Source organism: Marmota marmota, unplaced genomic scaffold (genome assembly GCF_001458135.2).
Source record: "Marmota marmota marmota unplaced genomic scaffold, marMar, whole genome shotgun sequence".
NCBI lineage: Eukaryota > Metazoa > Chordata > Mammalia > Rodentia > Sciuridae > Marmota > Marmota marmota.
In genome coordinates this window covers 6,871,515-6,878,028 of record NW_026000138.1, presented here as the reverse complement: position 1 = coordinate 6,878,028, position 6,514 = coordinate 6,871,515, and positions in this window count along the sequence as shown.

Here is a 6,514-nt window from a genome sequence, read left to right as displayed (position 1 = left end):
GGAGGGGCGAGGGGGGAGGGGGACGGGCCCCACCCACTCTCCTTCGGGGCCAGGGCTGGCACTCACTGGTTGGTCTTCCTTTATGAGGAGGTGTCTTTTGCCTGGTTGTGGGACTCGGGGTCTGGGAGGTGTTCATAGTGTGTTCTCAGCAGAACTTTGAAGGGTGTCAGCCCCCTCATCAGCCAACGGGTGCTGATTGAACACGGCTACATCTGGCACCGTGCTCGGCACTGAGGACACAGACGGCAGACAACACGTCTCTATCCTCCTGCAATCCTGTTTTCTGAATTCCACGGAACCGGTTCCCACTGTCAGTGGCTTGGACCCCAAGGAAAGCATCGTACTCAAAACCACCTCTCCCGATTTTGCAGATGGAAAGACCGAGGTCTGGAGAGGAGGAAGGGGCTTCCTCATGGGCACATGATGGGTTGGTTGCCGATCCTGAAGAAGGACCCCGTTTTCTTGTTTTCTAACCCCAGGCTTATTTGTACCGTGCTACTTCTTAAGTTTGCTCAACGAGCATTTGCTAAGCCCACACTGGGCGCCATGTTGGGTTAGGATGTCCCAAACTCAAAGATGTCACTCAAGAAGTTGACGAGCTGGGGGTAACGAAACCTTAGACCGTTAATTGGGAAATGTTGAGGACAGAGCGAGGATTTGGGAATGATACTGACTTCTGTTCAAAATCTGACCTCCCACCTGCTCTTCAGGTCGTCCTGGGCAAGCCATTTGGTTTTTCTGGCCGCAGTATTCTGCTCTTTATAATGGGACTAGGGCCAGTGCCTAATGCCCCTGCGTGTCTGCAGGAGAAGCCATTCTATACGGAAAGCACTTTGCCAAGTGCCTGGAACAGAATAGGGAACTTCAAGTGGTCATCATGAGTAACAGTCCCTGTGATGAATGCCGTAGGTGCTTGTTTGTAGGGTGATCTGGAGACACATGAGAAGGAACAGCTAATTCTATCCCCAGGAGGGGACAGGCAAAGGGACTTCTTTTTTGGTTGGAGTTTTCTGCCTGGCCTTTCTGATGGCTGAGTCCCTGCATTAGTTCATTGTCCTGTGAGTGACGGCAAGAGTACCTGTCCAAGACGGAGCCACAGATGGAGGTGAGGGCAGAACAGGACCCACTTGCTGCTGTCCAGCCAGACACTGAGTTCAACACTCTCCCACTGCAAGGACGACCCAAGGTCGGGGTGATTGAGGACTCAGGAAACCTCGCAATGCCTCAGGTATCATCAGAGACCCAACGGATGGGACCATCCAGGGTCATACACATTTTAATGTTGGAATGCTTTGGAAATTGGCAATGGTGTTGATGCTCACTGCACAAGTGTTTCCCAAAGCCTGCTTTGTGGAACACCAGACCTGCGACACACTCAGGAACTTGGAGCAAAGCCCGTTCACATGTTCCAAGTGTATATGAGCCGTTAGCTTCACGAGGACCGAATCCCACTCATGTTCTTTATCCCAGGAAAATTTCCTTTAATCCCTAGATGGTAAGCCCTTGAGGTCAGGAACTGTGCCTGTCTTATTCTCCCCTGTAACCCAGGAACCAGCACGATTTTTGAGGTGCATTGTTTTCTTATACAGATTTTATTAAAAACAATCAGATGCATCTTTAATTGGCTTCACCAATTCTCCCTTTGTGTTCATATTTACTATCATTTTGCAAATGTGAAGAGCCCCTCCAGAATGGGAAAAGACCTTTGCCTTGCTATTCTCCCAACATATTTGAAATACACTGTCCTAGAATACAAAACGAACTCAAAAAACGTAACACGCCAAACCCAAGTAACCCGATCAATAAATGGGCAAATAACTAAACACTAGACACTACTCAGAAGAAGAAATACGAATGCCCAACAAATATAGGAGAAAATGTTCAACATCGTTAGCAATGAAGGATGTACCCGTCAAAACTACACCGAGATTTCACCTCACGCCAGTCAGCATGGCGGTCATCAGGAATACAGACAATAATAAAGGCCGGAGCGGATGTGGAGAAGGAGGTGTTGGTGGGGTTGTACGTGAGTTAAACCACCATGGAAATCATTATGGAGGTTCCTCAATAGACGAGGCATGGAACCCCAGCTCTATCCCTCCTGGGTATTTATCCTAATGAATTAAAACCAGCTAACTCCAGTGACCATGCACACCCATGTTGAGAGCAGAACAATTCACAACAGCCAAACTACGGAACCAGCCGAGATGTCCATCAACAGATGAGTGGACACAGAAAACATGGTTTATATACACAATGGAGTTTTATTTAGCCATAAGGAAAAGCGAAATCATGTCACTTGCAGGAAAATGGATGGAACTAGAGGCTATCATGTTCAGTGAAATAAGCCAAACTCAGAAGGTCAAAGGTCGTGTTTTCTCTAATATGTGGGAGCTAGAGAAAAAAAGGAAAAGAAACTTGGGGATGGGGGGAGCCCTGGTATTTCATTACAATCAAAGGGAGATCAGTAGGAGGAAAAGGACCAAGGCGTTGGGGAGTGATAATGGCCAAATTCTATTGTTACGTCGTGTGCATGCGCGAATCTCTTCCTTATGTACAACTATACTGCACCAAAACATATGCAAAAGAAAGTCTCCTTCCAACCCAAATATCAAAATTTATCCCGGGTATTCTACAAAGGTGCCTTAGGGGCAGCAGAAAGATAGACAAACTGGAGGGGCTACGGACCCAGCAGGCTTCCTCCAACTACCCACACTCATGCCTTCATGGTAACCATTTTATATATCCAGCTTTCTTTGAAGTAAGGGTGGTGTGTTTGTAACACATTTGAAATACGCTGTCCTAGAGGATGCATATGGTGGGGTGTTGATAAACATGCAGGGAACAATTAAAGATGAGCTTGAAAGATTTAGCTAGGGGAGAATGTCACTCTAGAACTCATTCGATGATGGATAGATTCATGCATCTGTATTTACCAGCTGTGTCCATGTATAGGGCACTGTCCTGGACTTAGAAGAAAACAGCTAAGTATGAAACTTAAGGGCTCTGACTCCAAGGAGCTCAGTCTAGTGGGGGGAAAGGATACTGGAGACACACAAGTAAACCATTGCAGAGCCGGTGTGGTTTCATACGGAGACTTGTAGTGTGGAGAAGACACGTCAGGGCAATGGAAGGGCGGATGGGGCAGGGGTGATAGAGGATGGTGGCTACTAGAAGCCATTTGAGTTGAGCTCCAAAAAGACACCCAAAGATCAGTGGGGAGGGCATTCTGAGTAGAGGGGATAGCAAACGCAAGAATGCATTGAGGCAAGAGTAGGAGAGGTGTGCAGGAAGAACATAAAGCAGGCCAGTGTGGCTGACAGGAAATAAAGTGCAATTGAAGGGGGTAAGCTGAGGGCTACAGTTGGCTTACCTGGTCTTATTGTTGCCCAAGCACCAAATCTGGCAAAGATCAGGCACCATGGATATTTGCTGAAGGTCCAAATTAATACAATTAATTAACTGCATCCCTTGCTTCCTGTCCTCCATAATCTTTGTTGCCACTCTTCATGCATACTTTATAAAATAAAGGGAATTTTTAAAATGCTGCGTATTATTTGTATTGTCCCATTTTCCCATTACTCTAACAAATTACATGAGGCTGAGTTTCTTTATAAAGAAAAGAGGTTTATGGAACTCTAAATTTTCAAGGCAAAGGGTCCAAATAGCATGGTGCCAGCATTAGTGAGGCCACCTAGGCTGTGTCACATCATGGCAGATGGCATCATGGCAGGAGCATGTGCAGGAGGAACAAATGGGTATACAGGAAGCCACAGCAAGATGGGGGTCTCGTGAGAACTATCCTTCAGAGGGCATGCCCTCAATGATATAAAGAATTTCTAGTGAGCCCCACCTCTTAAAGGTCCCAACTACCTTTTTTGTTGTTATTGTTGTTGTCATTCCTATTTTCTTTAAAATATTTTTTATTTGTCTCAATTAGTTAGACATGACAGTAGAATGCATTTATGCACTTTGATATATCATACATAGATGGGCTACAATTTCTCATTTTTCTGAGTGTACATGTTGCAGAATTATATTGGTGATGCAGTCACATATATACATACATACATACATTAATAAGGTCTGTTTCATTCTACTATCTTTTCCAACCCCACATCCCCTCCCCCTCCTCTCATCACTTCCCTCTACCTAAGCTAAGGTAACCCTATTCTTCCCTAGTGCTGCCTGCCTTATTGTGAATTAGCATCTACATATTAGAGGAGACATTCGACCTTTGGTTTTGTGGGATTGGCTTATTTTGCTTAGCATGATATTCTCCAACTCCAACCATTTACTGGCAAATGCCATAATTGTACTCTTCTTTAAAGCTGAGTAATATTCCATTGAGTATATATTCCACATTTTCTTTATCCATTCATCTATTGAGGGACACCTAGGTTGGTTCCATAGTCTAGCTATTGTGAATTGAGCTGCTATAAACATTGATGTGGCTGCATCACTGTAGTATGCTGATTTTAAGTCCTTTGGGTATAAACCAAGGAGTGGGATAGCTGGGTCAAATGGTGGTTCCATTCCCAATTTTCTGAGGAATCTCCGTACTGCTTTCCATAGTGGTTGCACCAATTTGTAGTCCCACCAGTAATGTATTTGTGTACCTTTTCCCCCACATCCTCACCAACATTTATTGTTGCCTGTATTCTTGATGATTGCCATTCTGACAGGAGTGAGATGAAATCTTAGAGTAGTTTTGATTTGCATTTCTCTAATTGCTAGAGATGTTGAACACTTTTTCATATATTTGTTGATCAGTTGTATTTCTTCTTCTGTGAAGTGTCTGTTCAGTTCCTTAGCCCATTTATTAATTGCATTATTTGTTGTTGTTGGGTTTTTTTTGGTGTTAAGTTTTTTTGGTTTCTTTATATATCCTAGAGACTAATGCTATTGCCAAAATTAAGACCAAGTTTCCAACACACTTAAACCATATCCAAACCATAGCCTTGTTCTTGTTATTTTGACAGATATGACCATAGCCGTGGGTCAGCGGAAGAGATGACTTGGTATGGACTATCTCCCTCCAAGACTTATAAGACAAGTACATGCCTGGAAATGCACCAGGCATGCATCATCCACCTTCTGTAGAAAGACCCTCTTTGAGGAAGGTGGCCTGGGGAGTGGGGACAGTGGCTTGGACAACCTTGCACAGGGCATTTGGTGAGTACCAGGGGGTACCTCACACTCTAGCCTGCAGTAGAGCTCATGGCTGGAGGATTAGCTGATTCCTTTATCTCCACTTCCTCTGACTGCTCCCTCTTCAAGATTCCTGGGTACAATGTGCTCAGTGCCCCAAATATGTGATTTTACATGAAATCCTGACATTTAACTGTAGGGCTAACCAGGAGGACCCCAATTCCCCAAGTAGAAACAGAGGTTGAAGATGAACTGATCCCTAGAATCTGGAATCTGAAAAGGCAGCACCAGGCTGGGACAGAAAGAGAAGTTTTAGATCTTGTACTAGGAATGCAGAGCTAAATGAGAACCATTCGAAGGCTCGGGGGGTTAGGAAGTGGAATTCCCTCTTGTTCAGTACGCAAGAGTTATTAAGCGTGTATATGAGACTCCTGTTTTACTTCATGTACATGATTATTTTATACAGGCGAGTTGGAAAGAATTATAGGCTGAGAGCCGGCCAAGATGCAAGATGAGCAGAGGGTGGGGGGCTGCAATGTCACTGTGGGGCGCTCAGGCTTCCTGGAGGAAGTGAAGGTGGGGTCCATCCTGGGTCACAAGGTTGGGAGAAATATTGTGTGGAGTTAGAGTCCGTGCAAGATTCATCTCCAAAAAGGCACCCCAGGCTTGGGCTTCATGGGGAAGGGCCCGTTTGAGAACTAAATGAACAAAATTGGGTCCAAGCCCAGCAAGCTGGGTTAGGTCCACTAATATCTAGAGACCAAAAAGATAAAGACTTTGCATTTGACTTTTCTTTTGTAAAGACCCAGAAGTGACCACAGGCCCTTCTCAGCACACCCAGTGATTTCCAAAGTGAAAGGTACATAATCGTTCTGAAAGCAATCCAGGAGGCAGGGAGTTAGGGACAGGGAGACCCAAGTGCAACCAGTCAGGGTGGTCACCTCTTTCCCAGAAGTGAGTCAGAGCAGTGGAATTGGTCTGCCCAGCCCTTCCTGGGTTACATTTCTATATAACAAGTGCCGGGCTTTAGCATTAGAAAAATTAGGATATCTAGCTTTGCTTAGAACTCTGTGACCTGGAGAAAGCTGGTTAATATCTGTGAGTCTCAGTTTCACTAATTATATAACAAACACTGAAACCTCTTCTTTTATTAATACAGCAGAGGATATAGCAAGCAGGCACTCATTGATAGCCATCATATCAATGATCACATAGTACATAATTTTAATGAGAGGGGAGTGAACAGATGGAATGGGGGTGATGTGGGCCCTGGGCATGACACCCCTGGGTTGAGGAGCAAGAGATCTCTTACTGTCTGTCCTTTGGGCTTTGGATTCACTGTGAGGCAGCTACAAACTCCCTG